The 26,763-nt window shown below is 40.4% G+C and overlaps 3 pseudogenes; 2 read left to right on the forward strand and 1 right to left on the reverse strand.

Annotated features, from left to right (window-relative positions):
* The first annotated feature begins 887 nt into the window (after positions 1-887).
* Positions 888-26,763, forward strand: part of LOC131755777 (RNA/RNP complex-1-interacting phosphatase-like) — a 91,926-nt pseudogene continuing 66,050 nt past the window's right edge.
* On the reverse strand, positions 9,280-26,136 carry LOC136794074 (RNA/RNP complex-1-interacting phosphatase-like; annotated as a pseudogene).
* On the forward strand, positions 14,528-15,196 carry LOC131755503 (RING finger protein 11-like; annotated as a pseudogene).

Raw genomic sequence — 26,763 nt, forward strand, 5'->3', positions numbered from 1 at the left:
ATAAGTTGATAGAATATTTTCGAAGGTTGATTAGGCAGATTAGATTGATTGAAAATCTTTCAATATATATATATTTTTTGGTGGTACGCGGGCGTCTCATTGTTGTGGCCTCTCCCGTCGCGGAGCACAGGCTCTGGACGCGCAGGCTCAGAGGCCATGGCTCACGGGTCTAGCTGCTCCGCGGTATGTGGGATCTTCCCAGACAGGGGCACGAACCCATGTCCCCTGCATCGGCAGGCGGACTCTCAACCACTGTGCCAGGGAAGTCCCTGAAAACAGGGAAGTCCCTGAAATATTTCAATATTTTAAGTTTTCATCTCTTTCATTCCAGAAATTCTATGTCTAGAAATTTATATATAGCTATATACATTTATAAAGAGGTTCACATTGCAGCCTATCTGTAACAGAGGAAAAAACGAAAAAAACCCCGAACTGAAAACAACTAAAAGTCCATCAGTATTGCACTGGCCATGTAAATTATGTAATGTGACACAGCTATTAAACAGAAAAGAATGGATGTACGCACAAATTGGGAAAATCACTATCCAAGAGAGATTGTAGACTATGTATAGTATGCTGCTCTTCTATAAAATACAGGCTATCCATTACGTAGAAATACTTACATACAAGATGCAACAAGTGTGAACGTAAGCACCTGGGAAATATCTGAAAGAACCACACAAGAAACTGGGAGAGTGGAACAACTTTCCATGTCCTTTATCATGGGAATTCGGAAGGGTACACACACGAACTAATGGGCCTCTGCTGCCATCGTCCGCTTAAGGGGGGAATTGCAGGCGTCCGAGTCCTCTTTACTAATCAAGCGTCTGAGTCGGCCGGCGTGATGACGTCATCCCGAGGGGCGGTGGCGCATGCGCAGTAGAAGGAGGTCCGCGAGGTACGCGGGCTTCAACCTAGGCGCCTGTGGTTCGGTTCCTTGTGCTGACACTGGGGGCGCCGGCTTGACGACTTAGGCACTCTTGGTGTTGGGTGGGCGGCATGTTGAGGGTCACATGAGCCAGTGGCATCATGCCCGAGGGCGGTGGGGTCAGGTTCGCGGCTTTTCCGGACGTTCGTCGGCCAAGAGGAAAGAACGCACATCCCGGAAAGGTAATACACTTGGCCCCTGGGCGTTGCGGGTGGAGCTCAGAGGCCCTGGGCCTGGGCTTTGTCTTTTCTCTCTCCTGTCACTGTTGCCCCGCGCGCTGACCCGTCCGCGCTCTGCTAGAGGGTATTGGTCGTCTCCCGGCTCAGTTCACAGTAGCTGAAAGCGACGGTGTGTGATGTTCTGATTTCCCCCCATCGTTTTAAAAGGGAGGCTCTGGCCATTGCTCCTCGGGTAACATGCAGAGGGACTGCTTTTGAAGATGGGACTGTCAGTGTTGCGGACACTCCTTAATTACCAAAATAGAATTCCCTCAATTCCTCAAGCTGTGTTGTTTTGGCACAGAAAATGTGAGTAAGAGGAACTGGAAGTAAGTTTGAGTGAAAAAACGCGCCGGTACCGCCGAATTTTCCATCGAAACAGTTGATCTGTGTTGTCTCTAGGAATTATAAAGGGCGTACTGTTGCTTCCTAACCGGTGTCATTTGAGAGATCTACCTCTGTACGTTCAAATGATTAATTTTGAGATTTTGCTCGTGTGTGCAGTAAACCCTTTAATTCCCTAAGACCTTCCTTTCCTCCATGTCATACCCCATAAAGCCCGCTTCAGTTTATCTCCTGAATTTCTTTTGAATCTGTCAACTCTTCCTCAACATCTAATACTGAACTTGCCTGTCGGTTGCAATTAGGTCTTAACTAGCGTCCATATTTCTTGTTTCCTTCCAGTCCATTCTTCACACAAGAAACCTTAACAGCAAGTTGGAGCATTGCTCATAACCATCGCTCCAAAACATTGTTTTGAGAATAGAAAACCAACTGTTGGCCTTCAAGTCTCTGCGTGGTCTAGAATCCTCTCTGCTTCTGTAGCCGCATCTTGTGCCACTTTTGCCCTCACTTTCTATGCTTCAGACACACTGAATTAACCTTAGTTCTAACTCATCTTACAGAACTCAGTTCAGATACTAGTTTTCACTGTGAATCCTAGCATTAAGGAATTTTGTTATCAGGTTTTGTATGAGGACTAAAAATAAACTGGGAAGTGGAAGAATTGAGTTTAAACTATTTCAGTCAACACGCGTGTATTCATGATACCTTAGTAGTCAACACCGGGCTAGGTTTTATCAGGGATACAGAAGTTGTGGGCGTCTCTGGTTTTAGATATCCCTTATTTGTTGAGACCTTTGCATTGTTCAGTTGCCTTTTATCTGTTGTCAAGACGGGAAAACAGGAACAAGGGAAGTATAGGTTATTACTGGGGGGGGGGGTTGAATAAGTGGAGCAGCACAATGCAAAGCAGAAAGAGGAGAGAGACCTAGTATAGAGGGATATGATTTCCATTTTCAAGGCGCGTTCATCCTATGCAGGGAGACAGCCTAAGATAAAATTTGCCTAACAAACAATATATTATTAGGTGGAAAAAGTATCTCCCAGTGGGACAGCGGATGCCTGGGACTCGTTGCATTGCTTTCAAAGTTCCTTTAAAAAAGGTAAGTGAAAGTTAATACCGTATGCTTCCAGAAATCTGAATTCACCATATAGAGCCCTGGCTCTCAACCCTGTCGTAGTCCATTTTCCCTTTTTATAGCAAATACTTTTTAATACCTCCTTTAGTATCCAGAAATGGAATTCATAGATAAATACAGCCTACTTTTGTATTTAGTGTAAAAAAAAAACCCAATGGAATGCCCTAACTATAAATAAAGAAGAAAATACTTTATAAGAAAGTAATATGTATCTCAGTATGTAAATGTTTGGGGATGAATATACTAGAAATAAAGAAATAGTCAGGTACTTGTACCATGAATGCAATAAACTATGGACTTTGATTGATAATGACGTGTCAGTGTTGGTTCACGAATTCTAAGAAATGAAGCACACTGGTATGGCACGTCGATAATGGGGAAGGCTGTGTGGGGTGAAGGAGAGAGGGTATAAGTGGGAACTGTGTGCTTTTTACTCAGTTTTGCTGTGAATCTCAAAGTGCTCTAAAAGTAGTCTACTAATTTAAAAAGAAAAGTGTGTTGCTGGCACTTGAATAACCAAACAGATCAATGGAACAGAGTACATATATAAGGCAAATACATAAAAGAATATTTAGCAGTGAAAGCCATCCTTCATATAGGTAGATATTCAAGAAGTGTTTATGTGTCTATTTACAGGCACTCTGCTTGGAGCTGGCGATACAGTGGTAGGCAAAATTGATGGGGTCCCTGCCTTCTGGGAGTTTACAGTCTGGTTAGGAGACCAACATGAAATAAACAAACATAGAAGTAAATGTCTAGAAGTGAGCTTATTTTCTTGTGTCTAATCTCTCTGGAAGAAAGGATTGTAATATCGCTTGTAAATTCCAGAGGAGGAAACTTTACTTTGAATCTCATATGTTAGCATCACAGGTTTTGAATAAATGGATAATATAATAAAGGATTTTAAACACATGTTCTTTCTTATTTTATTCTTTCTGACAGAGTTTTGAAATGAATCTTGCTCCAGAATGCTTTTCCTGCTTGGATCTTTTTTAACAAACACCAAGAACAGAATGAAGAACTTGGGCTGATTATTGACTTAACATATACTCGCCGCTATTATAAGCCAGAGGTAAATGGAACCCGTAATTGAAAATGACCTTCTTTCTGATACTGTAATAATTCATAGTAATTCAGTACTTATCATCTTATGCTAAGGTGAATCCTGTTCTTCTTTCATGGGTTCAAAACAGGAAGCTAGTGGTTTCCTTAAATACACATTTCTAATTCCTGTTTCAAAATGAGATGAAAGATATGAATTGAACTATCGTATTTGGCAGTAGACTCTAGATGTGCTTAAGAAATTCTATAAGCTTCCATGTTCTATATTTTGAAAATGAAGTAAATTTTAGTAAGAATAGTAGTAGCCTGAAAGGAAAGAAAGGTATGTCCATTATGTCTTTAGCACTTATTTTCAGCAGTAGCCTGAGCATGTTTAAGCATCACAGTAAAAGACAATTGTTCTCTAAGTTTTATGCTTTCTTTTCCTAATACCTTCTGATACAGTACAGAAACCCATATATTCTCTTGGCCCATGTAGGACATACCAGTGCCAAAGAATTATCCTTCTTCTGACGTGTTCCATGGCCTTGGGAGACAGTAACACCTAATGTTTGTTAATATTTGTATAGCAGTTTGCCATTTAGAAAGTTGTTTCATATCCACTGACTTCGCTAATCTTCACAAGAATCCTTTGCTGTTGAAGTGGAAGTAGTACTGATATCTCCTACTGAGTGCTTACTCTGCACTAAGCTCAGAGGATAGACAACTACAGTTACTAATTTTACAGACGACGAAACTGACTCTCAGAAAAGGAAGAATTGAAATTTCAACTCAGTTATTCCTCTATTTTTATTGTGGTAAAATATACGTAAATCCTATTTATTTTAACCATTTATAAATATGCAGTTCAGTGGCATTAACTACAGTCACAGTGTTGTGTAACCATCACCACCGTGTATAACCAAAACTTTTACATCATCCTCAACAAAAACTCTGTAACCATCAAACAGTAAGCACCCCGTTTTTCCTCCCACCAGCCCTTGGTAACCTCTATTCCATTTTCTGTCTCTATGAATTTGCCTGTTCTAGGTACCTCGTGTAAGTGGAATCTACAATATTTGTCCTTCTATGTCTGGCTTATTTCACTAAACCTAGTGTCTTCAAGGTTCATCCATCTTATAGCATGGAACAAAACGCCATTCCTTTTTTGGCGTAATAAATCCCACTGTGTGTATAATGTAGTTTGTTATTCATTGGTTGATTGACACTTGGGTTGTTGCCACCGTGTAATTATTGTGAATCAGCCTGCTATGATCATTGGTGTACAGATATTTGTTCAAATCCCTGCTTTCAGTTCTCTTAGATATGCAGTGTAGGTAGTAGCAGAGTTGTTGTATCTATCATATGGTAGCTCTACGTTCAACACTTTGAGCCACTTCCAAACTGTTTTCTACAGGGTCATCTTGTTTTTAAACAATGATCACAAATTTTAAACATCTACAAAAGTATACAAAATACTGTGAATGTTCCTTGTATACCCATGAACTCATCCAGCTTTAATATTTACCAACTGATGGCTGTCACATTTTATCTATACCCCCACCTGTTTCACCCTATTCCATAGTATCTTGAAGCAGCTCCAAGACAACATGTAATTACACGTATACATTTTTGGTATGTATATTTAAAATATAGGACTTGTATTCCTTAATATCATTTTTAATATTACATACCCAGTGAGTGCTCAAATTTGCAGTTGTCTCCTAAATGTCATAAAAAGTTGTTTTTAAGAATTTTGAATTAGATCCAAATAAGGTCCTCACTTTGCCGTTGATTGTTAGGTCTCTGAGGTCTTAGTTAATCTATAGGTTCTCCCTCCATGTCTCTCTCACTTTTTTTTTCCTCCTTGAATTTTATCTTTAAAGAAACCAGGTAATTTGTCCCATCTAGATTTGTTGATTACATTCCATGTGTTGTTAACATAACCTTCCATCCTAGGAAAAGATGACAAGTGACCAGTGACCAGTAACCAGTGACCTTTGTACTGGACACATGCGCCGTTCAGCTGCAGCCACTCAGACATCCTCTAGTGTTGTCTCCTCATCCCTTGTATCTGCAGTTGATGTTTCCTCTTCTTCTCTGACCATGTCAGGTGAGAAAAGAAACTTTTGAAAGTTTTTCATTACATTTATTTTGCCCCTACATTTAGTAGTGGATTCAAAATAGCATGGAATAATGAGGGAAAGTATTGAACTACAAGTGTGGAGACCTAAGTTCAGTTTTGATTTTGACATTTACTATCTGTGTGACTTTGGACAAATCACTGTCTCACAAAGCGTGTTTTTTTTTCCTTATCTGTTACATTAGAGAATAAAAAGTCAGGGAACAAAGTCAAGGCAGAAGAGAAACCAACAATTCCCAAGACGAAGCGAAAGAAACACCAAACTGAGCTTACCCAAGCGAGCTTTAAAAAGCCTCGAACCTCCCTAGCCACGTGCATGCTGGAGTCTGTGATGGTTTTTCACGCACTGGGGAAGAAGAATGATAAGAAAACTGGGCTCTCTTCCTGTCGGGTCTTGGGAAATTCAATCAACCCTAAAGACCGCCAGCCACCCCCAGCGATCCAGCCATGGCGGCATACCCCACGTGAGGGTCAGGGTCCTGAGAAAACTCAAGGCCAAGCCCAGAAACCAGACAGCAGTGCTGAAAAAGAGTGTCCATCTCCTTCCCAGTATGAGCTGCCTCCTCCTGGGAAGGTCAACTGGATGCCTCTGCCTTTTTCTGCCTGGGACAAGCCTCAAGCTCGACCTGCTCCTCGGAGGCCACAGTCTCTGGCCTCACATCGGCCTGCTGTGGCTGACCGTGCCCAGCCTGCTGCTACTAACCCAGCTCAACCTGCTGCAGTGAGTTCACCCCAGCCACCTCCGGCCTCTTTGCCAGGTCCCGCCAAACCAGCTCAGCCAACTGCGACCAACCCAACCCAACCGGGTTGGACCGACCATACCCAGCCTAGTGTCCGTCCGTCTGCTGCCCCGAGGCCTGCACCGTACAAAACTTCACCTTGCACTTCTCTCCAGCGGGAGCCTGTTCCCCCTGCTCTGACTAAGCGCCAGTCCCCACCGGAGCTCCAAACCCCATTTCTATTCCAAGACTTCAGCAAGCACCAAATTCAATGGAGGCAACCCAATGTTCCTGAGCCAGTAATGTCAAAGCCCATCGAACAAGAGCAGAGGCCATAGCGGGTGGCCATGAAGAGGCGGCTCAACAAGAACGTGAGAATGCTGCCAAATACACCTCTCTGGGGAAACTGACGTTTTTCACTGAGAGGGAAAAAGAAATGGAAATTGCTGACTACTACGGATACGTACAGTAAGAGCTGCTAGGATTGTTGGTGCCACCTTGGGTACCAGCTGTTCTTCCATATATAGATAAGATAGGTATAAATTTCTCTATTTATTTTGATATATTTAAAAACAATAAAACTGAATAAATATAATAGAATTAATAGATGAGTAATAAATCTTTTGAATTTTGAGATGCTGCTAACTGTGGCGTGTTTTTTTTTTTTTGGACGGGTTTGCAATCAAAGTCTGCATGTGAGAGGAAGGACTGAAAGTTGGATGGGAGAAGCAAGGAAAGGGGAAGAAATGGGTAAAAACTGAGGAAAGAGGAAGGAACTTGGCCCAGGGCTAGGAAGGCCAAAAGAGATTTTTGGATTTATGAAAGAAAGCAGGAGTGAGGATGAAATGGCAGAAGTAAAAAGCAGGGTCAGAGGTCAGGGTTGAAAGAACAAAATTTGAGTAGAGTTGAAGATGACAGAAGATGAGTCTAGGTTTCCTAGGAGAAACAGAAAAAGTGTCTTGGGGAGGTTGGCCTTAAGTCTCACAATCACCAGAAAGGTATTTATGAAAAGAAGAGGTTCAGGACACATCTCTGAAAGGTTTGAGTTGCCTTATGCAGGTGTGACCATAGTGGGGGAAGAGGGAAATCTACCAGAGAAGTGGCTCGGGCTCCGAGTTATCCTAGGGGCAGCTGACGACAGGGGCAGAGCCAAGGGAACTGCTGCATCAGGAAGCCCACCAATAGGGCCTGGTATGTACATCACCATGTACTCAACACCTAAGCACCAGGGCAGCCAATGCACTACTCAGTTAATCCTGGCAACAACAGGCAAGGTCAGTATTCCTGTGCCACTTCACTTAGAGAGGTGCAGCAGAGGGCTGAGGTCACATCACATGTGGAGGTACAAGGCCTCAATTGGAGGCCCAAATGCCTCCGAAGTCCTCAGTATTTGCAAGTGCCCGCAGGTGGCCAACCTGGCTTTCAGAGCACAGCATCCTGAGGTTACTGGAGGATGAAATCAAACTTCTGGACGGGCCTAAATATTAAGTTGAGGGGCTTCCTCCATGGACCAGGGCACGTGCTGCCTTCTGTAAACATCACCAGCAGCTGAAACGCACGAGAACAATGCGAGGGAAGCGGCCACTCTCACGGGTGAGAGTGGTGGGGGCACTCACACTGGGCAGCCGCTCCAACAGCCACAGGACGCAGGCGCCCAGCGCTTCAGGGGCTCCCTGGGAGGCCTCGTGGGGCAGCTCGAGGGAGTGAGGATGGGAGAGAGCGGCAGGGGTGGGCGTCAAAAGGAATGCAGTGGGGAGAAGGGAGAGATGGAGACAGTGGATAGTGACTATGGGAAATCTGGCAATTTTCATTTTCAAAATTATTTTTTGAGATGTCATTCACATGCCATAAAATTTACCTTCTGAAAATGCAAATTCATTGTCATTTCGTACATTCACAAGCCTATGCAACCATCACCGTCATCGAACCCATCATGTTTTCATCACCCGAAAAAGAAGCCCCCGTAACCATCAGCAGGCCCTCTTCATCCCCTCCTCCTTCAGTCCCTGCAACCATTCATTTGCTTTCTGTCACTACGGTTTTGCCTTTTCTGGACATTTCATGAAATAATACACATGTGACCACTGTGTTTGGCTTCTTTCAATTAGCATAATGTTTTCAAGTTCGTCCATGTCCTGGCATGTCATTACTTCATTCCTTTTTATGACTGTATAATATTTCACATATACACCACATTGAAAACATTCATTCATCCACTGATGGGCATTTGGGTTTTTTTCACTAATAATCTCCATTTATTGAGAGTTTACTCTGTGCCAGGCAGCACCAGGCTAAGTTACTAAGACCTTATTTCACAGATGAAAAGAGGCAACCTGGGGAACTGGGGTTTGAACTCAGGCAAACTTCAGAGTTAATAGATGCACGTGACCGAACTTTAGAAAAGGTACACGGGAATTCAATGAAAAGTCACCCTTTTCCCCACGTTCCCCAGCCACACGTTTCCCTCCTCAGAGACATCTGCTTTTGTCGTGCTGTGGATCTTTCCAGAGAAATATTTATACCCCAGCATGTATGTAATCACAACTGATTGACTAATCTGTCCCACTAATTTTAAATGTCACTTTTATGGTATAATAGATTCTTATTCCAATTTATATTACTCTTTTCAGTGCTGTCCTGACTCTTTTTTGCCTTTTATCTTTGCCATTTCTCTAAAAATTTTTTTATCTTCTTTTTGATTAAAAAAATTCCTTTTCTTCTTTGTTTCTCTTAAGGCATTATGCATTAAGTTCATTCAATCGTATTATTTTATTTAATTTATTTAACTAATTTATTTATTTTTGGCAGTGTCGAGTATTAGGTGCAGCACGCAGGCTGTTCGTTGCAGTGCATGGGGTCTTCCCTGTGCCTCGTGGGCTCTCTAGTTTTGGCGCGTGGGCTCCAGAGCACATGGGCTCAGTAGTTGCGGCGTGCGGGCTTAGTTGCCCTGCAGCATGTAGGATCTCAGTTCCCCAACCAGGGATCAACGTGCATTCCCTGCACTGGAAGGCAGATTTTTAACCACTGGACAACCAGGGAAGTACCCACTCTTATATTATTTTAAATTTAGTCTTCATTTCTGAATTTTTTTCTTTTATTTTGAATTCTGTCCTGAGTTCTATCATCTTACCTAATTCTGGTTTATGCTGTTCTTTCATCTTTTTTTTTATTATGGTAAAATACACATAAAACAAAATGTAGTATTTCAACCATTTTCAAGTATACAATTCAGTGACATTAAATACATTCACAGTGCTGTGCAAACATCACCACTCTCCAAATTCAAAATAATTATGTCAAAAAAGATTGAGCAGGACCTCAGAAAGATGGAGGCAGCCGCAGTCTCTGAATCTCTCCAAACCCTTACATGGAAGAAGATCAACTAAAACCAAACACCCATAGGTGGCATTTATCAGCATTTACCATTTCCAGAACTTTTTCGCCAACCCAAACAGCGACTCTATAGCCATTAAACAATAACTTCCCATTCCCTCCTCTATCCATATTCTTTCAACTTTTGCATTCTTTTTCCTCACGTCTTTTCAAAGCCCACTGTGAAATACCAGGTTACAGTTTTGATCTGGTTTGTGGACCTGTCTTTTCCAACTTGATTTTATTGTCTGAAGAGATGCTACTCTGCTCCTTATTCTCTTTTCTCTTTTGCTACGTCTGTACGGGATTTGATCCCAATCCTTTTCTGTTATTGATGTTTGGATGAAAAAAGTTTTAAAGCACTTTGAAATGCAGGTGTGAGGCCATGTGGAAACATGTTCTTCATGGCTGTTCCATCAATGCTTCACTTATACTGTTTTGGAATAACTGTTTTCCAGGAGGCACAAACCAGTGGGCTTTATCATTGGACAGAGTGCAGAGAAACGACCCCACGAAAGCTGATCACCTTAGCAAAAATGATTTAGTTATGATTTCACCCAAGATTGGTCACAAATCAGCCTGGGAAACTCAATGAACCAGAGACAAGGTATAATGCCGTCTCTCCTTCTCTCTGCCACAGCTCTCAAGGATTGGTCACCTACATGTTATTAGGAATTATTATTTGGTTTCTGTTCATAATTACCATCAGAAGACACAGCACTTATGGGCCCAATTACACAGCCCAGCTACACACCATTCTTCTTCACTTTGGCTTCCTGTCCACCAGCAGGAACCTGATTTATTTTTGTTCTCCTTTCACCACAGCCCAGTAATCTTTGTGACTGACTCTCAGTCTCACCAGAATCTGTAGCTCTCACTCTGCCCCAACATCCCACCCCATCATTTGCTCCCTGAAGTGTACTCTAGAAACTTAGGTAAACTGGATATTTTACCATTATTCACCATCTCTTGTGAAACCAAAAGAAGAGCAGCTTTCTTATGGAATGACGCAGAGCTTGTCAGGATAAAACACCAGTCTGCACGAGAAAGGGAAGAAGAGAATGATGGAAATACTTTCTGGAAAACTATTTTTACATGATGTTTTGTTTGTTCCTGGTAAATAAATTGAAATCTTCTAAATATTCAAACAAAACCTAAACCACTAAATTCAATAATACAGGAATATAACTTTAAAAAAAAATTTCTTTGTCTGCACAGCATGTGGGACCTTAGCTCCCCAACTAGGGATTGAACCCACGCCTGCTGCACGGGAAGTGCAGAGTCTGAACCACTGGACCACCAGGGAAGTCCCAGGAATAAAAGGAAAAGTTACAAATGCCTTGGTTATACGAACTGGAGATTTTTAGTAAGAAGTCATGTATTTTAAATGACTTGGAGCTTTAAAGAAAGGAAGGAAGAAGGAAGGAAGGAAGGAAGGAAAGAAAGAAGGAAGGAATAAAGAAAAAGGGGATTCCTTGGTGAAGTGGATATAATATCAAAAATCAGTAAATTAATTTTAAAAATTTTAAAAAAGAAAAAAAATGCTGAAATCCACTGACCAATTATTCAGGCTGTTATATCTCGCTATTTCCAGATACATCCCTTTATAAACTTTCGGTAAAAGTTTATGCTATGTCAGGACAAATAAACTTTTCTCTTTTTCCAAAATTTGAGAAATTCCCCTACACTTCTACCTTCAAATTTTATAAACAGGGAAATGTAGTGACAACCCTGATACTTACATTCAATTACATCATCTGGTCACATGCCTTCTGTATCAATCAAATATCTATGAAACAACAAAATTTGAGTCATTTGTAAATAAAAAGAAAAGAAACTCAAGTTTTTGCAAAAAAGGTCCAATTTCGCTTTACAAATATAGATATAAAAATCCTAAGAAAATATCAGCACATCTAATCAATAATTATTAAAGAATGATATATACCATGACTACAAAAAGGCTTTATTCCAAGGATGCAAGGATAATGCAACTTTAGACAATCTATTAATATAATTATTTACATTAATATAATTTAATTAATAAATGAAAGAGAATAAAATACAGGACCAAACTGGCAGATGTTAAAAAGTTATCTGATAACATACAACACTCAGTTTTCGTCAAAATGCTTTGTACACTCAAAACAGGAGACTTAATATGACAGAGTATTCATCAAGAAGCAACAAATAACAAAAAAACACTTAGGATCAATATTAGCATCATATCTAAAAAACCCTATCTAACCAACCATAGGAGCCAGAAGCTTAGGAATCACCGTCACTGACAGCTATTTCTCCCTCATCCTCATCCTCAACCCACAACCAGTGCTAACAATGATACTGCCTACATACCTCTAGCAACTGTCCACATCTTTCCACCAAAATCACCACCATACCCTGGTCCAAGCCACCATTATGCCCAATTTCTACAAAAGTCTCCTAACTTGTTTCCTCGCTTCCACTCTTTCTCCCCGCAGTGTATTCTCCACTCGGTAGCAAAACGATAGGTTGAAAGTGCAACTGGGTATGTTCCACACACTCACCTTCCACAAGAAAGTTCAATGGTTTTCTATTCCTCTTAAAGTCTGAAATCTTAAACATAAGCCTGCACGATCGAGCTCCTACCCACACTTGCAGCTCCATCATCATGACATGCTCCCCCAACAGCCCCACCTCCCTGGCCAGTTCCTCCCACACAGCATATGCTTTCCTCTTATAGGGTCTTGTGCTATTCCTTATGCTCAGAAATCTCTCCCCAACGTCCCTATCTGGTTAATACCGACTCATCCTTCAGATATCAGCTGAAACATCCCTGAATAAACCTTCTCTAAACTCCATGATGAGATCAAATGCTCCCTAAAATATGCTCTCATGGTACCATGTCCCTCTCCTTGGCACTTGTCAGAGTTGTAATTCGACACGCAGAGTATGATTCTTTACTATCTATTCCCTCTCTGCACTGTTAGAATTCACAAAGGGCAGGTCAAGTCTCTTCACTCACAGAATTTCACAAGTCGTTTTGCTAGCACCCAGCACAGTGCTTAACATAACAGATGCTCAATAAGTATTTCCTGCATGAACAACCATAAACTGGTACAGTGTAGCAACATCCACAAAAAGCATAAAGGCATAAACTCTTTGATGCAGAAGTCCAATTCTGAGTGAAGTTAACTGAGACAAAGCATATATATTCAAAGATGTTCACACAGGAATGTTCATTACTTGGATGTTTTATAACATCAAAAACTTCTGACTTTTATATGTTCATCAATAAGCAAAGGAACAATGCAGCCTTAAAAAAATAAACAAATGAGACCTAATGAAACTTAAAAGCTTTTGCACAGCAGAGGAAACTATGAACAAGACCACAAGACAACCCTCAGAATGGGAGAAAATATTTGCAAATGAATCAACAAAGGATTAATCTCCCAAATATATAAATAGGTCATGCAGCTCACTATTAAAAAAACAAACAACCCAATCAAAAAATGGGCAGAAGACCTAACTAGACATTTCTCCAAAGAAGACATACAGATGGCCAAGAGGCACATGGAAAGCTGCTCAACATCACTCATTACTAAAGTAATGCAAATCAAAACTACAATGAGGTATCACCTCACACCGGTTAGAATGGGCATCATCAGAAAATCTACAAACAACAAATGCTGGAGAGGGTGTGAGGAAAGGGAACCCTCTTGCACTGCTGGTGGGAATGTAATCTGATACAGCCACTATGGAGAACAGTATGGAGGTTACTTAAAAACTAAAAATAGAATTACCATATGATCCAGCAATCCCACTACTGGGCATATACCCAGAGAAAACCATAATTCAAAAAGACATATGCACCCCAATGTTCATTGCAGCACTATTCACAATAGCTAGGTCATGGAAGCAACCTAAATGCCCATCGACAGATGTAAGGACAAAGAAGATGTAGTACATATACACAATGGAATATTACTCAGTGGTAAAAAAGAATGAAATTGGGGCTTCCCTGGTGGCGCAGTGGCTGAGAATCCGCCTGCCGATGCAGGGGACACGGGTTCGTGCCCCAGTCTGGGAGGATCCCTGATGCACAGAGCGGCTGGGCCTGTGAGCCATGGCCGCTGAGTCTGTGCGTCTGGAGCCTGTGCTCCGCAACGGGACAGGCCACAACAGTGAGAGGCCCGCGTACCACAAAAAAAAGGAATGAAATTGGGTCATTTGTAGAGACGTGGATGGACCTAGAGATTGTCATACAGAGTGAAGTAAGTCAGAAAGAGAAAAACAAATATTGTATATTAATGCATATATGTGGAATCTAGAAAAATGGTACTGATGAACCGGTTTGCAAGGCAGAAAAGAGACTCAGATGTAGAGAACAAACGTATGGACACCAAGGGGGAAAGTGGGGCAGGAGGGGGTCGGTGGTGGTGAGACGAAATGGGAGATTGGGATTGACATATATACACTAATATGTATAAAATAGATAACTAATAAGAACCTGCTGTATAAAAATAAATAAGTTTTAAAAATTCAAAAATAAATAAATAAAATTAATTCATTAATTATTTTAAAAAAGGAATGAGGTTGGAAGACTGTCAAAACAGCACACAACAGATCACACACTCAAGCCCCGGAAGATGGGGAACTGCCTTAATTCCGCCACTTCAGATCACATCTCCATGCCTCACAAATCTCAGTCTGACTGGGCTAGCTTTGGCAAGGGGATGGAGCTGGATCAGGAGCCGCTACTGCCATATCTGGATCAAGTTCCAGTTTTGGTCTATCATCCAACACCTAGCCAGACATGCCTAGCCACTCAGCTGAGAGGAACAAATTAGGATAGCTCAAAGAATAGGCCTCATACAGCATCAGCCTAAAGGAGTTTATGACCCTGGAAGAAATGGATCAGAAGAAAGGATCCGGGGGACTTCCCTGGTGGTGCAGTGGGTAAAGACTCCACACTCCCAAGCAGGGGGCCCGGGTTCATTCCCTGGTCAGGGAACTAGATCCCACAGGCATGCCGCAACTAAGAGTTTGCATGCCACAACTAAGGAGCCCACTGGCTGCAAGTAAGACACGGTGCAAACCAATAAATTAATGAATTAAATAAAACAAATATTTTTTAAAAAGATCTGGGAGTGTGGGATCTGTATGATGGACTTTGTTTATGCAAACCCAATTTGATTACTGCTGTGTATGCAGATCACCTGGGCTGTACAGGTGACTGGCTGATGAGACCCTTCACGTGCCCCTCCTGCATGGAGACAGTTGATGCAGCACTGCTTCTGTCCTACGAGACTAACTGAGCCAGTGTCTCTCACCTGACTTCAAGTGAACCATCATTTTTGGTGGTTTTGGTCTTTTGTCGTTGAGCCCAAGGAGCCACGGATTGGGAATTAAGATCATGCATGAAAGTTTCCTAAAAATTCGTGAACGGCTGCAGATGTTGGGGAAAAGTACGTCATCTTTTAGAAATTTATGGGGGAAAGTAGGATGCTATTTCTATGTAAAGCCTTCACCCAGTGTTTAAAAATATAATTGTATTTAGATCTTGTTATTGCTCCAGTACATTGGAATTGTGTAAAGTGTTACAGCAGCTACATATGTTTCACTTCTGTGTCGAAGATTAGGATAAAGATAGTGGTTGTTTTTCCTAAGTGAGATAACTTTCTTCTTCCCCCTACCCAAATTCTTTTCTGAAGTTACTGGCATTTGGGTCAAGGTTTTATTTAAAGCTACATTTTACAACACTGGCACAAAAAAACTAGTTTTAAGCTTGTTTGCATAGTTCTTTTTTTTTAGAATAAATATAGAGCATTTATTTTTTACTTTATAGGAACTCCACAAGTTAAGGTCCCATTGTTCTTTGGCTGTGATTGTTGTTACTATTGAGGTTGCTGTTTTCTGTCTTTGCTGGTTCTTTCTAATCTACCATTTGCCATTATTGGCACATGATCATCTCAGGGTCACAAGATGGCTGCTGTAAAACCAAGAATCATATTCTCACAAAACAAGGAGTGAGCAGAAAAAGAGCCCAAATGCTCATTTACCTAATGCATATTATTTATCTTTTTTCAGAGAAAAATATCATTCTCATAAGCACAATAACAGCCTTCCCCTAATTACTCATTTGCCAAAACAGATTGATATGACCATTCATAAGACAATTCATGGCAAAGAGGGATAGGATAATGATTGTCTCAGCCTAACAAGGATTTATCCACTGAAGCTGAATGCTTCACTCCTCAACAAATCATAAAGTTCTATGAGCAGGGAAGAACTACTAAGGGACTGTTAAGTAAACCATTCAGAACTGTTTGTCTAAGACCATATGATTCTTTTTTTCCATTGGAAATGGAATTCATTGCCTTAGGTCTTCCTAAATAGTGTACTCTTAGTGTTGGGGCTGGCTCTGTGCTTGAAAACCAGTTTATTTATAACCTGTTACAAGTGCGATATCTACTGGCAGTTAAGAAAGGCAGAATTCAAAGTGATCTCCTAGCTTGTAAGCAAACCGAGATTCATTGTCCCTCTTCTCATGAAAAAAATGAGTTACTGTGTCCAGAAACTAACTCTAGTAAACGGGTTTAACATTACCCTTTCTTATGTGTTTCATCTAATCATTTTGGTTGTTAATATGGTGATAATTAAAAGTCAAGGTGAATTTTCCACATTAAGAATTCTGATTTATTGAGCTTGAATTATGCCACCATGCTTATGTAAAAATGAAAGAGGCACCATGGTTAAACTGAGAAAAGTTTCTCAGTTGTAACAATTTTGACTTATTCTTTCCTGTGACCTCCTTCCCTGTTGTCTTGAACCACAGCAAAAGGATACTGCATGTCTTCTTATTGTAGTGCTGAGCTTACTGAAGTCATATACAACACATCTCAGTCTCTGTTTCTTGGAAGGAAAGTCCTGCTAGTTGACTGACAATTCTAAGCAGGGAGAATTAAGATAAATGTGTTTCATGTTTTGCACACAAATGCAGAATTTGTATAATCACGACTTCACAGTTGTGATCTCAAAAAAGAAGGAATTTCTCCTTTATATTTTTCTTGCAATTAAGGTAAGAACACTCTGAATCTCTAAGCTTCTGAAGTGTTAGAAGTAGAGATGGTCTAGGAAAGATGGAGTTGTAATGTTTTACCCATTTAGCATGTGTTTATTTTTCCTTATGTACTCGAAGGTGACATATTTGTTCAGCTCAGTGATACTACAGCTAAAAAAATCATTCATTACTACAAGGAGAAGCAATCTCAACCTAACAAATCAGAAGTGTTTCTTATTATTTTATATTGAGTTGAATATTTGACTCTTAACACACTTCTACATACAAAACACAAGTCTCTTGAAGGGTTCTTCATAAGTTCATTATACAAGAATTTAGTATGTCATAAGCAGTTAAACATTTGACATTTAACTGTTCATTAATTTATATCCAACTACATAAAGCAAATTTGGAGGGAAAAATAATAATAAATAAATAAGAATGATGTCTCCAAATATTTTCCTAGGAAGATGTCCACCATATATTAAATTATAAACCAAAATGTCTGAATACTATACCATTCAATCACATGTACAGTCAGTTCTGTATATCCAATGGTTCCATATCCTGCAGATATGGAAGGCCAATTATACTACACCATTTTACATACGGGAGGTGAGCATCCGAGGATTTTGGTATCCATGGGGAGTCCTAAAACCAATCCTCCTGCAGATACCAAGGGAATATCGTATATGCTTCCATCTGCATTTTTACATCTGAAAAAATATGTGCTAAATTATTACTGGTGGTCACCTCTGAGTAGGAGGCAAAATTGCCTTCCACTTCATACATTTCTCTGACTGCAGTTTTTGCATTCCGCTTACATTAGCTTACATTTCTATTGGAAACAGAACAATTTAAACATGGTCTGCCTCTTGGGGTTGGCAACTCACCTGCAGATGAGGTAGCCAGTCCTGTTTAAACCATGGGTACAGTGGACACCCATAAGTCTGTCTATAAAACAGGTGTCCCTGATCACCTACCACATGCCCTCACCTCTTCCTCTCGTTTTGTTATTTTCCAATGAATTTAGCACCACTTGACACTCCATATATTTACTTATTTATTTATCTCTCTCCCCCACTAGAACATAAAGTACGTAAGGGAAAGAACTTTGTTCTTTTCCTACTTTCCTACTTCCTAGAACAGTGCCTTCAACTTAGAAGGTGTTATACAAATATTTGATGAAAATGAATGTATGAATTCTTTGCCCTTTCACACTACACTCTAGTCACACCAGAGGCTGCCCCTCCAGAGCACACGTTCAAGCCCTGTGCCTTCTGTACCTGTTCCCAATACCTGGGTTGTCCTTTCCTCATTCCGGCAAAATCCTCTTCCCCCAAACCCAGCTCAAATGATGTCTCCTCGGTAAGGCCTTCCTTGATTTTTCCTCTATTTTCCTGCTGTACTGGATTCTTTTATGATAAGTAACCCATTTATAGTCACTACATGTTTACCTTTGTAGATAACTGCAAGTTGCTACTGAACAAAGACTTCTAGTCACCTCTGTATCCACGTGCCCTAACAACAAACCTATAAGGCTCTCGGTGTTTACTAAAACAATTTATTTTCTGAGTCTCTACCAATTCTAGGGAGTGGATAGTAGAGTCTCCTCCTCATTATCAGTGAGGCTGGCATCTGTGGGAGGGGCTTAGAGCAGAGGAAATCACCAACGGATCATAACTAAGGTCCTGAGACTGCAGTGGCAGAGAGCATGGTGAAGTTAGCCCACTGCATGCAGAACACCCACACATGAGTCAGCATATACAATGGACTACATTTGGTATACATGTGCACAATCAAGGTTTACAAATGTGTTCTCATGCACTCGTAAGGATCTTCTAGCCCACGTGGAACAGACAGAACACACACAAACAAGCCTGGAGGAAGTGAGAGGGCCAGCAGCTGCACCCTAACATCTTAAGGGGTAACATTTCTGTGACTACAGTTTACACAAATCAGATAATTTGCCTCCTTTCTTGACACCCTGGTTATCACAGGCAAGGACAAGCCTCTCAAGTTTTAAAGCTAAAGTACAGGGAAGATCTGTGTATAGGTCTTAAGATGTTTAAGAGCTAGTACCTGCATTAAGCAACCAGGTTACAGAATGAAAATTTATTTTGAAATTCCAGTGTCTCCTTCTCTCTCTCAACTCCTATCCCCTATCTTCCCACCTCCATCTCTATTCCTTCTCCCCTACTCCCTGTTTTATGTATATATGTGCATCATTTTATAAATACACGGAATATGTACTGTCTGTCAGGTTTATTTAATAAAGTGCACACTCCTCAGCCTAAATTTAGAAAGAGGACAAGATGAACACCTTCTCCTGTGGGTCACTGGTGTTCCACAGACGAAAGGTTCCTCAGTCTGAAAACACGGCAAATACCATGTTCCTTCTGACAGTTAGATGCTAGAAAAAGGCAGGCGGATCCTTACAATTCAGACGCTATTAAGACCTACTAACAACAGAGTAGATCTTAAAGCAGAAACAAGAAAACACCAGCCTTTGCAGCTCTTCCTGTCTGAAGATACGTACAAGAGGTGGCAGTGTTCTCCCTCACTTGCACCCAAAGGGTAAAAGCAGCAAAAATATCTTAAACACATATGATAACGAAGCCACTCTTCTGGTCCACTCTCTTTTTTTTTGCTTCTAGGGATGAGTCCCACGCCGAACCTTTGCTTTTTCTTTTCTCTTTTATATACGCTAAGAACCTGAGAGGCTTAACCTTTTCTTCCACATCTCAACCAATAAATAGGACAAAAGAACATTTTTATCTTTTTATGTATTTTCCATTCAAATTTTTTAAAAAGAGTAAGTAAGCTACTTCAGTTCATACTTCTCACACAAATCACCTTCCAAACTAAACTAAGTTGTTTGTGACCATAAACAGGAAAAACACCATACCCTATCAGCACCATCAGACATTTCCACCTTAATGTTACCAAACACAACAGGCCTAATGTCAGAACTATTAAAAATGTTAAAAATCCCCAACCCCACTCAAAATGCATACCAAAGTTCAGGTAAAGGAAAAAAAAAAACAGAAACAACTCACCATTATCTTTATTTTCTTTCAAAAACCCATTAACAGCACATGGGAATTTAAAAATGGCGTCATCATCTGGCACCTGAAGCCCAATTGTACAAATTCTTAAATAACGCATAGTTTCTGGTAACTCCTATAAAGCAAAACCATGAAAATATGTATTACTTCATTTGTCAGGAAAGAATAAAAATTCAATTAGAGAAGGCAGAATATAAACCAAGAGAGTACATTAAACTTAATATGTCAGTCATTCTGATGAGAGCCATTTTTTCCAAAGCTGCTTTAACCAGTAAATATAACCTGATTTTCATTAAAACTGCAGAATGGACAGTTACTAGGCATGCAAAAGGAAAAGCAAATCTATGTGAATGAATGCACATGTAACTCAAAAGGATATAAACAGTTCCACCTACATTTATGTTCTATCTTATATTTCAAGGGCCACAAAGCGGCTGTGATTTAAGTAGAACAGTAGAATAGAGTCAGAAGAACTTGGATTCGAAATAGGAAATAGAGCAAATTTCAGGCATTGTTGAGAACTGGTATTCTCGGGGTGGGAGAAAGTAGACTATCAATAGAAGACACAAAAGGATAAGTGAAAATTCTGTAGTTCTGAACTTAAATGGAAAATAGCAGTATGTACCTATGACATATTTTATATTAAAAACAAACATACATATCTCCCAGCTCTGACCACTGAAAAAGTCTAGAAACAACTGATGTCATATCAAAAGGACTCAGCAGTCACTGAGAAGCTCCAACTAGCCAAAAACAGGGCCTCATTCGGAATAATAACTGTAATGGAGTCCACGGTGATATGAATAAATACATTTAAAAAGATTGGTCACCACTGGAGGATATTTGTCAATCAACTCATTATTTTGAAAACTGCTAAATAAAAGAAGAGGGCTTCCCTGGTGGTGCAGTGGTTGAGAGTCCACCTGCTGATGCAGGGGACACGGGTTCGTGCCCCGGTCCGGGAAGATCCCACATGCCGCGGAACGACTAGACCCCGTGAGCCATGGCCTCTGAGCCTGTGCGTCGGGAGCCTGTGCTCCGCAACGGGAGGGGCCACCACGGTGAGAGGCCTGCGTACTGGAAAAAAAAAAAGGGAATTATGCCTCTACAACTGGGCAACCAAGTAGTTGATGAACGGAATCTTCTCCTGATAGAAATATACCCAGCTGATAAGTGAAAAAAGAACAACAGAACTCACCAGTTTTTGAAGCCTCAACTGAATGAATGGATGGAGGTATGAATCATCTGTGACTGCTAATATCACAGAAAGAGACAATTATATGTCTCCATGGAAGAACACATCACCACCTATGAAACGTCTTGCCAGAACGAAACATGCAAGCTTCATTCTGATCAACGACCAATTTACAGGAAATAAAAGGATGGAAGGTTATGTTAACAACACATGGAATGTAATCAACAAATCTAGATGGGACAAATTACCTGGTTTCTTTAAAGATAAAATTCAAGGAGGAAAAAAAAAAGTGAGAGAGACATGGAGGGAGAACCTATAGATTAACTAAGACCTCAGAGACCTAACAATCAACGGCAAAGTGAGGACCTTATTTGGATCTAATTCAAAATTCTTAAAAACAACATTTTATGACATTTAGGAGACAACTGCAAATTTGAGCACTCACTGGGTATGTAATATTAAAAATGATATTAAGGAATACAAGTCCTATATTTTAAATATACATACCAAAAATGTATAGGTGTAATTACATGTTGTCTTGGAGCTGCTTCAAGATACTATGGAATAGGGTGAAACAGGTGGGGGTATAGATAAAATGTGACAGCCATCAGTTGGTAAATATTAAAGCTGGATGAGTTCATGGGTATACAAGGAACATTCACAGTATTTTGTATACTTTTGTAGATGTTTAAAATTTGTGATCATTGTTTAAAAACAAGATGACCCTGTAGAAAACAGTTTGGAAGTGGCTCAAAGGTTGAACGTAGAGCTACCATATGATACAACAACTCTGCTACTACCTACACTGCATATCTAAGAGAACTGAAAGCAGGGATTTGAACAAATATCTGTACACCAATGATCATAGCAGGCTGATTCACAATAATTACACGGTGGCAACAACCCAAGTGTCAATCAACCAATGAATAACAAACTACATTATACACACAGTGGGATTTATTACGCCAAAAAAGGAATGGCGTTTTGTTCCATGCTATAAGATGGATGAACCTTGAAGACACTAGGTTTAGTGAAATAAGCCAGACATAGAAGGACAAATATTGTAGATTCCACTTACACGAGGTACCTAGAACAGGCAAATTCATAGAGACAGAAAATGGAATAGAGGTTACCAAGGGCTGGTGGGAGGAAAAACGGGGTGCTTACTGTTTGATGGTTACAGAGTTTTTGTTGAGGATGATGTAAAAGTTTTGGTTATACACGGTGGTGATGGTTACACAACACTGTGACTGTAGTTAATGCCACTGAACTGCATATTTATAAATGGTTAAAATAAATAGGATTTACGTATATTTTACCACAATAAAAATAGAGGAATAACTGAGTTGAAATTTCAATTCTTCCTTTTCTGAGAGTCAGTTTCGTCGTCTGTAAAATTAGTAACTGTAGTTGTCTATCCTCTGAGCTTAGTGCAGAGTAAGCACTCAGTAGGAGATATCAGTACTACTTCCACTTCAACAGCAAAGGATTCTTGTGAAGATTAGCGAAGTCAGTGGATATGAAACAACTTTCTAAATGGCAAACTGCTATACAAATATTAACAAACATTAGGTGTTACTGTCTCCCAAGGCCATGGAACACGTCAGAAGAAGGATAATTCTTTGGCACTGGTATGTCCTACATGGGCCAAGAGAATATATGGGTTTCTGTACTGTATCAGAAGGTATTAGGAAAAGAAAGCATAAAACTTAGAGAACAATTGTCTTTTACTGTGATGCTTAAACATGCTCAGGCTACTGCTGAAAATAAGTGCTAAAGACATAATGGACATACCTTTCTTTCCTTTCAGGCTACTACTATTCTTACTAAAATTTACTTCATTTTCAAAATATAGAACATGGAAGCTTATAGAATTTCTTAAGCACATCTAGAGTCTACTGCCAAATACGATAGTTCAATTCATATCTTTCATCTCATTTTGAAACAGGAATTAGAAATGTGTATTTAAGGAAACCACTAGCTTCCTGTTTTGAACCCATGAAAGAAGAACAGGATTCACCTTAGCATAAGATGATAAGTACTGAATTACTATGAATTATTACAGTATCAGAAAGAAGGTCATTTTCAATTACGGGTTCCATTTACCTCTGGCTTATAATAGCGGCGAGTATATGTTAAGTCAATAATCAGCCCAAGTTCTTCATTCTGTTCTTGGTGTTTGTTAAAAAAGATCCAAGCAGGAAAAGCATTCTGGAGCAAGATTCATTTCAAAACTCTGTCAGAAAGAATAAAATAAGAAAGAACATGTGTTTAAAATCCTTTATTATATTATCCATTTATTCAAAACCTGTGATGCTAACATATGAGATTCAAAGTAAAGTTTCCTCCTCTGGAATTTACAAGCGATATTACAATCCTTTCTTCCAGAGAGATTAGACACAAGAAAATAAGCTCACTTCTAGACATTTACTTCTACGTTTGTTTATTTCATGTTGGTCTCCTAACCAGACTGTAAACTCCCAGAAGTCAGGGACCACATCAATTTTGCCTACCACTGTATCGCCAGCTCCAAGCAGAGTGCCTGTAAATAGACACATAAACACTTCTTGAATATCTACCTATATGAAGGATGGCTTTCACTGCTAAATATTCTTTTATGTATTTGCCTTATATATGTACTCTGTTCCATTGATCTGTTTGGTTATTCAAGTGCCAGCAACACACTTTTCTTTTTAAATTAGTAGACTACTTTTAGAGCACTTTGAGATTCACAGCAAAACTGAGTAAAAAGCACACAGTTCACACTTATACCCTCTCTCTTTCACCCCACACAGCCTTCCCCATTATCGACATGCCATACCAGTGTGCTTCATTTCTTAGAATTCGTGAACCAACACTGACACGTCATTATCAATCAAAGTCCATAGTTTATTGCATTCATGGTACAAGTACCTGACTATTTCTTTATTTCTAGTATATTCATCCCCAAACATTTACATACTGAGATACATATTACTTTCTTATAAAGTATTTTCTTCTTTATTTATAGTTAGGGCATTCCATTGGGTTTTTTTTTTACACTAAATACAAAAGTAGGCTGTATTTATCTATGAATTCCATTTCTGGATACTAAAGGAGGTATTAAAAAGTATTTGCTATAAAAAGGGAAAATGGACTACGACAGGGTTGAGAGCCAGGGCTCTATATGGTGAATTCAGATTTCTGGAAGCATACGGTATTAACTTTCACTTACCTTTTTTAAAGGAACTTTGAAAGCAATGCAACGAGTCCCAGGCATCCGCTGTCCCACTGGGAGATACTTTTTCCACCTAATAATATATTGTTTGTTAGGCAAATTTTATCTTAGGCTGTCTCCCTGCATAGGATGAACGCGCCTTGAAAATGGAAATCATATCCCTCTATACTAGGTCTCTCTCCTCTTTCTGCTTTGCATTGTGCTGCTCCACTTATTCAACCCCCCCCCCCAGTAATAACCTATACTTCCCTTGTTCCTGTTTTCCCGTCTTGACAACAGATAAAAGGCAACTGAACAATGCAAAGGTCTCAACAAATAAGGGATATCTAAAACCAGAGACGCCCACAACTTCTGTATCCCTGATAAAACCTAGCCCGGTGTTGACTACTAAGGTATCATGAATACACGCGTGTTGACTGAAATAGTTTAAACTCAATTCTTCCACTTCCCAGTTTATTTTTAGTCCTCATACAAAACCTGATAACAAAATTCCTTAATGCTAGGATTCACAGTGAAAACTAGTATCTGAACTGAGTTCTGTAAGATGAGTTAGAACTAAGGTTAATTCAGTGTGTCTGAAGCATAGAAAGTGAGGGCAAAAGTGGCACAAGATGCGGCTACAGAAGCAGAGAGGATTCTAGACCACGCAGAGACTTGAAGGCCAACAGTTGGTTTTCTATTCTCAAAACAATGTTTTGGAGCGATGGTTATGAGCAATGCTCCAACTTGCTGTTAAGGTTTCTTGTGTGAAGAATGGACTGGAAGGAAACAAGAAATATGGACGCTAGTTAAGACCTAATTGCAACCGACAGGCAAGTTCAGTATTAGATGTTGAGGAAGAGTTGACAGATTCAAAAGAAATTCAGGAGATAAACTGAAGCGGGCTTTATGGGGTATGACATGGAGGAAAGGAAGGTCTTAGGGAATTAAAGGGTTTACTGCACACACGAGCAAAATCTCAAAATTAATCATTTGAACGTACAGAGGTAGATCTCTCAAATGACACCGGTTAGGAAGCAACAGTACGCCCTTTATAATTCCTAGAGACAACACAGATCAACTGTTTCGATGGAAAATTCGGCGGTACCGGCGCGTTTTTTCACTCAAACTTACTTCCAGTTCCTCTTACTCACATTTTCTGTGCCAAAACAACACAGCTTGAGGAATTGAGGGAATTCTATTTTGGTAATTAAGGAGTGTCCGCAACACTGACAGTCCCATCTTCAAAAGCAGTCCCTCTGCATGTTACCCGAGGAGCAATGGCCAGAGCCTCCCTTTTAAAACGATGGGGGGAAATCAGAACATCACACACCGTCGCTTTCAGCTACTGTGAACTGAGCCGGGAGACGACCAATACCCTCTAGCAGAGCGCGGACGGGTCAGCGCGCGGGGCAACAGTGACAGGAGAGAGAAAAGACAAAGCCCAGGCCCAGGGCCTCTGAGCTCCACCCGCAACGCCCAGGGGCCAAGTGTATTACCTTTCCGGGATGTGCGTTCTTTCCTCTTGGCCGACGAACGTCCGGAAAAGCCGCGAACCTGACCCCACCGCCCTCGGGCATGATGCCACTGGCTCATGTGACCCTCAACATGCCGCCCACCCAACACCAAGAGTGCCTAAGTCGTCAAGCCGGCGCCCCCAGTGTCAGCACAAGGAACCGAACCACAGGCGCCTAGGTTGAAGCCCGCGTACCTCGCGGACCTCCTTCTACTGCGCATGCGCCACCGCCCCTCGGGATGACGTCATCACGCCGGCCGACTCAGACGCTTGATTAGTAAAGAGGACTCGGACGCCTGGAATTCCCCCCTTAAGCGGACGATGGCAGCAGAGGCCCATTAGTTCGTGTGTGTACCCTTCCGAATTCCCATGATAAAGGACATGGAAAGTTGTTCCACTCTCCCAGTTTCTTGTGTGGTTCTTTCAGATATTTCCCAGGTGCTTACGTTCACACTTGTTGCATCTTGTATGTAAGTATTTCTACGTAATGGATAGCCTGTATTTTATAGAAGAGCAGCATACTATACATAGTCTACAATCTCTCTTGGATAGTGATTTTCCCAATTTGTGCGTACATCCATTCTTTTCTGTTTAATAGCTGTGTCACATTACATAATTTACATGGCCAGTGCAATACTGATGGACTTTTAGTTGTTTTCAGTTCGGGGTTTTTTTCGTTTTTTCCTCTGTTACAGATAGGCTGCAATGTGAACCTCTTTATAAATGTATATAGCTATATATAAATTTCTAGACATAGAATTTCTGGAATGAAAGAGATGAAAACTTAAAATATTGAAATATTTCAGGGACTTCCCTGTTTTCAGGGACTTCCCTGGCACAGTGGTTG

Source organism: Kogia breviceps, chromosome 4 (genome assembly GCF_026419965.1).
Source record: "Kogia breviceps isolate mKogBre1 chromosome 4, mKogBre1 haplotype 1, whole genome shotgun sequence".
In the NCBI taxonomy this organism is placed as follows: Eukaryota; Metazoa; Chordata; class Mammalia; order Artiodactyla; family Physeteridae; genus Kogia; species Kogia breviceps.